Source organism: Asterias rubens, chromosome 9 (assembly GCF_902459465.1).
Source record: "Asterias rubens chromosome 9, eAstRub1.3, whole genome shotgun sequence".
Taxonomy (NCBI): domain Eukaryota; kingdom Metazoa; phylum Echinodermata; class Asteroidea; order Forcipulatida; family Asteriidae; genus Asterias; species Asterias rubens.
Genome location: NC_047070.1, coordinates 11957077 through 11966147, shown reverse-complemented (window position 1 = coordinate 11966147; position 9071 = coordinate 11957077). Strand labels below are relative to the sequence as shown.

Genomic DNA, 9071 nt, shown 5'->3' with positions numbered 1-9071 from the left:
TTCATCCTTTAGTCATGTTTTTGATCGTTCGTTCCCTGCCTCTGCCGGACAGTCTCATCTACACCGGGTTCTGGCGAAAGAGTTCCGGGCATTTCCTTCACAAGACACCGCCAACTTCCGGCCCTCAAAATGGTCTTTCTTCCCTGGCGATCCTCGCAGACTTCAGTGAACACCCAACAGCCACCGGATTACCAAGGTTTTTCTCGCTTGGCATCCGCCCACCACCGCGGAGCGCGGGTTTTTCTCGGCGTCACTTCCTTGGCGGCATCGGGGATCGCTCCGTGTTTCGCTGCTCCCGTTCTAGAGGGTCCCGTTCTCGGTTCCGCCTACCGATTATACCTCACTGTGGATCACCTGTGGACGTTCCCTGTTCACCAAGACGACATTCTCCTGGTCACTACTCCCGTTCTAGATCTTCCCCAAGGAGCTCAGTTGGGCCAGATTTTGATTTGATGGATCCTGGTACTACTTCCTTATTCCACAGAGGGAAAGTTGTCATCTCTGAAGTGAGTAATATTTTATAGTTTCCTTCTCCCGCTTGTCTTTTTGCAGGGGTTCTCCCCAACCCACTCCTCCACTAAAGTTTACCATTCCTGTAGACAGCTTCTGCTCTGAGAATATTGAAGAGGCTTTCTCAATCTTTCAAAAGAAAAAGCATGTGAGAATTCCTGCTCATGAATCATCTCTCTTCAACACGAATACTGAAGATCTGATAAATTTTTCAAAGTGCCAAAAATTTCATCAAAAAATGAAGATACGCTTCGGTCTGATAAGCCTACCCGAAAAAATATCTTCCCAGATAAACGCACTAAAGACCTCAACAGTTCTCTCGAGAAGCTAGACCGTCATTTACGCTGTGGGGCCAAGGTTTCCAACATGTCTATATTATAGTGTGCGATACTCTCGCTCAGGCTTCAAAGGACCCTGCGACAGTGAATCCACAGCTCCAGCCAGTCATGTTTAGTTTTCTTGATGACTGCCTAGTCGGTTCATGTTTACAGTCAATCACTACCAGTTCGGCTATGGCTACTTCCCTGCGTAGCTCGCTCATCCTCGATCAGCTCTACTGGCCCTCACAGTGCTCCAGAGAACAGATTACCTTTTCATCGGGAGTGATCTCTTTGCAAACAAATTTGATGATACTATGCTTCAAGAGACCAAGCTTGTTAAGACTGACAAGAAGATCAACCTGCGCCGACCCTCGAATAAATCTGAAGAGTCATACATATCACCGGAGATACCTACTTTCAAGGTACCTGGCCGACTGGCTGATCCTTTATTCGGACACTTGTCAAAGCTCTTCAACGAACCTACAAATAAGGCTCATTATCAACGTAGGGAGGTCTTCTCTAGTTCCATCTCAAAGCCCAACATTTCTTGGGGCATTCCCTCAACCGGGAAGGTTAATGTGGCCTCACCAGAGCGGAATTTGTTCAAATATTCCTTACTCCGTCAATTCTCCCAGCCAGGGTCTGACTTTGTCTTTTTGGATTTATGGCCAGTCTTGAAGACCCAGTAACATGGTGCAGGATGCTCATGCGCCATCTTCAGCTTTTTCTGAATTTTGTTCTTTACTGAAACCAAACAGCCATAACCAAACCAGTTCCTGTCAGCTATCTCATCCAATCCCATCTCAAATGGTACATTCTTCATTAGAATCTCCCCTGCGGTACAACATTTCTGCCACCCACTCCATCGGTGACTCTCAATACAGATGCCTCACTGTCATGTTGTGGGGCCCACCTAGACGAATTTTTCAGTGGCGGGAACTTACAGAAAGATACTTCACATCTACCTGCTCCTACATTGTACCAGTTCAAGAGGCTCTTCAGCATTAGAAGAACAGAGTTGTATATCTTACAGATAAAGACAGACAACTCCACAGGAGGTTCCTACAGAAATCTGCCAAGGGGGTACCCACTCACCTTCCCTCTGCACGCACACGTGGGAACTCCCAAAGTGGTGCATTCCCCATCAGACCTTAGTACCAGTACACCACCCGTAAGCAGTTTTACAAAGTGGTCCCTACCCCACAGTCCGAAAAAAAGTTCATTAATATGGACACGCCTCACATAGATCGGTTTGCATCCCATCCCGATCACAAGCTTCCAACGCTTTGTACAGGACACGCTCATCCCTGAGCTCGATTGGACAGGCCTCCTGGGGTACATCTTTTCCCATTTCCCTGCTACCTAGAGTACTACAAAGGATATCAAACAACAGAACTGCAAGGGACCTTGCAACATTGCATCAACTGGTGCAGCTTGAAAGTATTCAGCCCCCATTCTGCATCTATAAAATCTCATCCTTTTTCAAAAGCTTACTGTTCGGTGCTATGAGCAATGACTGTTGGATTAGCGCCTTATAAATTTAACGATTGATTGACCAATATAACAGTGGATGGGGATTCTTCTTCTTCACCTGTTTCACTCAAATTACAACCATTCCTGACCACAGATCTGTCATTGGTGTCTAACTCGGAGGGCTTGGCTATAACTCAAACCTCCCTAACTGAGGAAATGAATTAATTGGGGTGTACTTGAAAGCTTGAGTTCTGGCATAGAGATGGTGAAATGTGGTCAACTCTAAATGGTGGGTGTTGATTTTTACAAATTCATGACATCATCCTGAAATTTTATTTGAATTACCATGTTGTATGCAGACGACACTCAACTATACATCACATTTAAATCTTCTCAAGAAAACGCAAATTCATCTATTGCAAGACTTGAGAAATGCATCCAAGAGATTCAACGTTGGACACAACAAAACTTCCTGAAGTTAAAAGATGATAAGACAGAGTTCCTTCTGTACGGGTCACGTCAACAGGTACAGATGACAAAGGTTTCAGTGCCATACATTTTCATTGGTGATGCTCGGATAGCTCCCTCGCTGCAAGCTTATACATGATCACCAATACATGTGTACACTGCAGATTGAGGACATACTTTTCATACTATCCAATGGAGGACATTGCCAAAAGTCCCATGGTACCTATCGATGTGAGGACATAACACATGAATCCTTTTTCTTGCGGTTCACTAATGTGAATGTGTATACTGGCCTTCTAGGAAGTGTTTTTGGGGGTGGTACACGATTTTCTTGTTCTTTGGGGGGGGGGGGCAGGCCAAAGGTCTAGACTAATCATTTGGCTCTGCCTACAGAGTCACTCTAGGTTATGACTGTACTTTGGTGGTGCATGAGACCTTAATTAATAAGTGTCATCGTGTTTCTACAAAAGTCCTTAATGTTTCTCCAAGTTCTGGTCTGCAATGCCACAGAACAGGATGATTCAATGTCACGTTTTCCTGGAATCTTCTTCATCAGCAAAATGAATCTCTGCAAGCCCTCGGTTACGTCTTTCTTTTCCTGGGCAGTCCAGGGGCGTCGCTTGAATTGTCGACACTTGACTTGTCGAGCTTTTGGAGCTGGATCCGTTTGGGTTGGTGGCCTTCCTACAACACACAGGAAAGAAGAGGTAAGTAAGTAAACATAATCAAATGGGGCGTATACATAACCTAAATATGTTCATTTTACCGATGTGACATTTACTCCTCGAGTAAATCAATAAGCAATTTAGCACAAAAGAGTGCGATAAAGGTACCTGCAGAAAATGCCTGACAAGAAGCAGCCATCTTGTTTCATCCTACCGTACAAAATGAGTTGCCGAGATGGGCTAATCTAGACTAATCACTTGGCTGTGCCTACAGAGTGACTCTAGGTTATGACTGTACTTTGATGGTGCATGACACCTTAAATTTGTTGAAAGCAAACGGAGTCTGGCATCTTATCGCATTTTGGTCTAGGGGGGGTAAACAGGGAATAGGACCAGCATATGCAAGAGACCTACAAGAGATATAGGCAGTCACAAATATTACAAACTTACTGCCATCAACACTGTCCTCCAAAGCTGGGTCACACGAGTCACCTGAATCACTGCTGTCCTCGTCGCTGGTGAAGCCTTCTGCAATAACAAGAAATTAAACTTCTACAGTTAGCTTTGATTGCTTTCTGGCACACAAATAAAAATGTGGGCCAATCCGTTGGGTTGGGTGTGTGGGGTTTGGGGTGTATAGTGAATGATGTTCAAAGGGGGGGGGTTAGGTGATGACGGCCACAGGCCGAGTTATCAGGCCCCAAAAACAAAGAGCAATTGTTACATTTAGGTATGCTTGCTTTTTGGCGCACACACCTAAACATGTTGGCCAATCCATTGGGGGGGGGGGGGGGAGGTTGTACAGTGAATGAATGTTATGGGGGGGGGTTACCACAGTTTGAATTAATTTGGAAAGACAAGTTAAAAACGGGTTTGTTTACCTCCAGTAACATGCAACTCCTCCAAAGATTTGCCATGTTGCGAAACCAAGTTGCCTCTCTCCAAGCTGAGGAAAAGTCTAGACAGTTTGGTAACCCTCTGGACAGTGTGTGGCAACTGGTAGTACTCACGATGGATCCGCAAATCATGACCCATGAAGTCTGCAAGTGTTTCAAGCTGATGTTCATTGTTCATTCAAGGCCAGAATTTGTGAAACAGTCGCTACATGTTTACGAAGCTTTGTAGATCGCATGCTATCAGCATTCTCAAGGCCCGCCTCATTTGCAGATGCTCGTAGACAGTCGCTTCCTCGTATATGACCTGAGCCTCCGTAACAACTTTGTGCGAATAAGAACATATTGTCTTGTGCCACTCCAGCTGCATTTCTATTTGCGACCAGAGCCTTCAACCACGCCATCACATCAATACAAAGAAGCACAGGAACAGTTCTGCCCCTCTTACCAACTATTTTAATGACTTGGAACATTTTACAGAGGTGCCGTTCAAGATCAGTCATCACGCAATCACCATTCACAATGGCTGCACTACTGCGCTTGTGAAAATCTTCCAGTTTCATTTTGGATACTTCCCCCTGTCGTCTGTGGTTGAAGATAATGAGATGGCACAGTGTGACTTCATTCAATTTCTTCCAAGCTGGTGTAATTTCATGGCCCTTAGCAGAGTGTAGGAGCTGCACTTCCCTGTTGCCAGTTTCATGAATGAACGATGAGATTTTCACCACATCTGCATTTGTGGGGAGATCAGCACGTTTGTTGCGCTTTCCTTGGTACAGTGTTCTGTGGGCATGGGTTGACACAAGTTCTGGCCACTTAATTTCACATAACTGCCTAAACTGTTCGGCCTGTTCCGCTTTTTGCCTAAGATTAAACTCTAAAGCACTTGCTTGCAGTATGAGTGCACATCTCTTGATGGAATGTCCAATCTTGAGTGCTAGAGATGGAACGTGATACATCTGTTTTCCTTCACTGAAGCCGGCGACATCATGAACAGCCTTGAAGATATCATTCAGATGGCGGGGATGCACGAATACTTCCAGTGATGCATTTGGTTGGTGAGTGTTTTGTCTCAGTTGTATAACAAGACGACCAAGTTCTCGTAGTTTGTTCCGAATGTAGCCATGTTGTGTAACATCGTGGCCAAGTCTAAGGTATTCACGTTTGGCAACTTCCAGAATCAAAGAATCATTCTTGACAACCAGACCAACATTGTCTCTCCTCATAGAACTAAGAACCTTGTTCAACTGGAAAGATACACCAGCAGGGGGTGGTTTTAACAAATCACTCTTGTTAGCTACTCGCCTCCTAACACGACCTATCCTACTGCTACCATCAGTCTGTGCAGGGAGCGCAGGCTTAAGTGGGCACAGATGACGCCAAAGATCAAGACGCACGTAATAGCCATAACAATGTATGCATGGTCCATATGCGTGTAGAGATGTCTCATGATTTGGTCTGTATACTATAATAAGGACACCCTTTCCCTCTCTAAGGACTTGGCAATTGTGTCTGTGATTACCAATATTGCGGATGTATAACAGAAGTTTCTTGCGGGCACTAACGTCGGTCTCCGATGCTATCTCTACAACTTCCCTCTCCTCTTTATGACGCGACTGAAGATGACGGGGTAACTTGGCCTGAGGCTCATCACAGTAAAAGCAATAGTGTTTGTTGTCCCATTTCCTTGGTCCACCAACATTTTCGGTCTGCATGACTGTTACGGCACACTTCTCACTAGAATCATTTGTTTCACATCCTACAGCTTCATTGCTTTGGTGAAGCTCGGCAGTTTCTAAAATAGCTTGTGGGTCATCGTCATTCCAGGAACTGGTGTTGGGGTTGACAGAACTTGAAGGATCAGACTGAAAAATAGCTTGTGGGTCATCGTCATCCCAGGAACTGGTGTTGGGGTTGACAGACCTTGAAGGATCAGACTGACAAATAGCTTGTGGGTCATCGTCATCCCTGCAATTGGTGTTGGGGTTGACAGACCTTGAAGTATCAGACTGAAAACCTGATGTTTGATGGGCCAGCTAGCAAGGAAAAGATAAATGACATAATTAACACCACTGAGATATGATAGGATTATGACACGAATTAGATATATACAGTTGAGTGGATCAGCGTGCCCTTAAATTGATAGGCAAATAATACATAAGCACTAAGCTAGTCAGAACTTAAAGGAACACGTTGCCTTGGATCGGTCGAGTTGGTCTATGAAAAGCGTTTGAAACCGTTTGTTATGAAATGCATATGGTTAGAAAGATGTTTTACAAGTAGAATATAATGATCCACACAAGTATCACTCAAAATTGCACGGTTTTCATTTTACGTCGCGAACGAACACGGTCGGCCATTTATGGGAGTCCAAGTTTTGACTCCCATAAATGGCCGACCGTGTTTGTCGACGAGGTAAAATGAAATCCACGCAATTTCGAGGCATATTTGTGTTGATCATTGTATTCTACTTTTACAACATCTTTCTAACCATATCGATTTTATAACAAACGGTTACGGGATGCTTTTCAAAGACCAACTCGACCGATCCAAGGCAACGTGTTCCTTTAAAGCATCCTTTCAAACAGTATATCCCATGGGGGGGGGTGGCACGAATTGGTTATATGCAGCTTTTACTATAAAGCGAGTCGCTTGCTGTAAACATCAAGTGGTTTTGCACTCTGTTACATTTAGAGAGGACATTTTATTGCCTCAACACGTAAACCTTGGAAAAACGTCTCAATTGTACAGAACATAATATATTATGAAGAAACATAGCATGTTATTAAATTCATATCGATGGAATTAATACATGACATCATCATTTACTCACCTGGTGCTCAAATAAGGAGCGTGTGATGCCATAATCATTGTAACGCACACAGTACTTGATTAGTGACTTCCCTGAAAAATGAAAGGCAAACGGTTTATTAATTTGTATTTCATTTGGGGGGGTGGGGGAAACATACAACTTTGTGCCATCTTTAAAACGTGCTCTTCACGTGATGTGGATCACAATAAGGGTGTGCAACTGTAATTTCGTGTGTCCACAGTACAAAAGTAATGATACTTGTTTAAATACCTTTGGTTATGGAGGTGATTACAGCTGGATACCATGACGAGTCTGGAGGCCACAGTGCCATTACGCTGTCCCCTTCTTCATACTAGAAAGAAGACATACAAATTATGTAACATATACGTTATTTAGTAACGAACGGCAATATCCGCCATGTTGTCTTTCAACGCACTTGTTTACTTGGGTACGAGTTTACTTGGGTATCAGTACACCCGGGTACGAATTGACTTGGCTACGAATGAACTTGGGTACGTATTGACTCGGGTACGAATTTACTTGGGTACGAATTGACTTTGGTTCGAATGAACTTGTGGAATTCCAACTGGGGTACGTATTATTAGGGGTTAGTTCTTAATCACATGTATAAACATAAATTGGTAATGTCCTAAATCATTTAACTATGTGTTTGTTGACAAGTGTAAGGAATCGTTAACTGGTCAAACGACTGTATATAGTGATGTAGTCAGTACAGTAAGGATTACATGGAAATTTATTTACACTCAGATCACTCACCATTTTTTGTCTTCTCTCGAGAGCTTCCATGGGTCGAATGGTTGACTCTAGGGTCCTGGTGGATGCAATGTACTCAATGTTTATGATGCGTCCCCATGACAGCTGCAACCGGCCACGCTACCCGACTCAAATCGAATAAGCTAACCGTCATGCATAAATGAGTTCAGAATTAGAAATGGCCGCCTCTACTACCAAGAAGGAAACTTCATATCAACAGAGGGCGATGTAACCATCCAAGAGTGCTAACCGGCAACAGAATGGTGTTAACTCACACATACTCCTCTCGTAAATTACGTAAACCGAGGATTAGTCCCAAAAGCTTAGATATCTCAGTGGCGTCCAAACTGGCTATAATGCTGCATTTATCACAATTTTTCAAAGCGAGGACGGCCTCGCTGTGCTAAAAGTCCTGGATGTGCGAGTGTGTATTCACACAGAAGAGCTCGGTTTCCGGCCTTGACAAGTACACCTTGCCATTGCTTCAAGCACATTCTGCTTGCCCTACATTGTACCCCTTCTAACTTTGCTGATAATGTGGCAGTGTATGGGTACCAGGCTGGTAATCCATACTGTAAGATAGGCAGAACTAGCGATATATAAAGGCACCGAAAGGCATGTGAAGATGACCCCCCAGCAAACTGCTGATGCACAAGAAGAGACGCTTTCACAGTAGCTATAACTCGCTGTTGTCGATTATTAAAAAAGGACTTCAGTCAGCTCCACGTAGCAGACCGGATCACTATTTGCCGAGGATAAATGATAATTTTGAGGTAACACCAGTGCCTGTGAGACAAACTTGATCTGTCAACATTCAAATGCAACCACCAGACTCATCTGTTCAATCTGTCAGCTTGCTATCGACTAGCGCCTTTGAATGGTACTATTCCAGATACTATGCGCCTTATAAACTGATGTTTTTATCATTATTAGGGGCCACTTCTCTCCATAAACAACAACACTAAACCAGTAGAACTTGCACCCTCTGAAACCAGTGAGCTGCAAGAAATGATAGAACAGTTGAGCAAACAAATTTAAATGTGTAGGCAATCTAAAAGGTCTTGTGAGATTTTGCATGGGTTTATTGATACTGAAAAGGCTCACGATCACCTTGTGTAACTCGCCATATTGGAAGATAAGGAATTACGTGTCCCAA

At 43.8% G+C, this 9071-nt stretch overlaps 1 long non-coding RNA gene and 1 pseudogene across 1 annotated transcript; both read right to left on the bottom strand.

Annotated features, from left to right (window-relative positions):
* Positions 1 to 2760: 2760 nt before the first annotated feature.
* LOC117294861 lies at positions 2761 to 6206 on the bottom strand (annotated as a pseudogene).
* Positions 6207 to 6286: 80 nt separating this feature from the next.
* On the bottom strand, positions 6287 to 7550 carry LOC117295166. Its single transcript, XR_004519646.1, has 3 exons — positions 7412 to 7550; positions 7163 to 7233; positions 6287 to 6365 (listed from the first exon to the last, which is right to left on the bottom strand). It is a non-coding gene; the product is annotated as an uncharacterized LOC117295166 (long non-coding RNA).
* Between the last annotated feature and the right edge of the window lie 1521 nt (positions 7551 to 9071).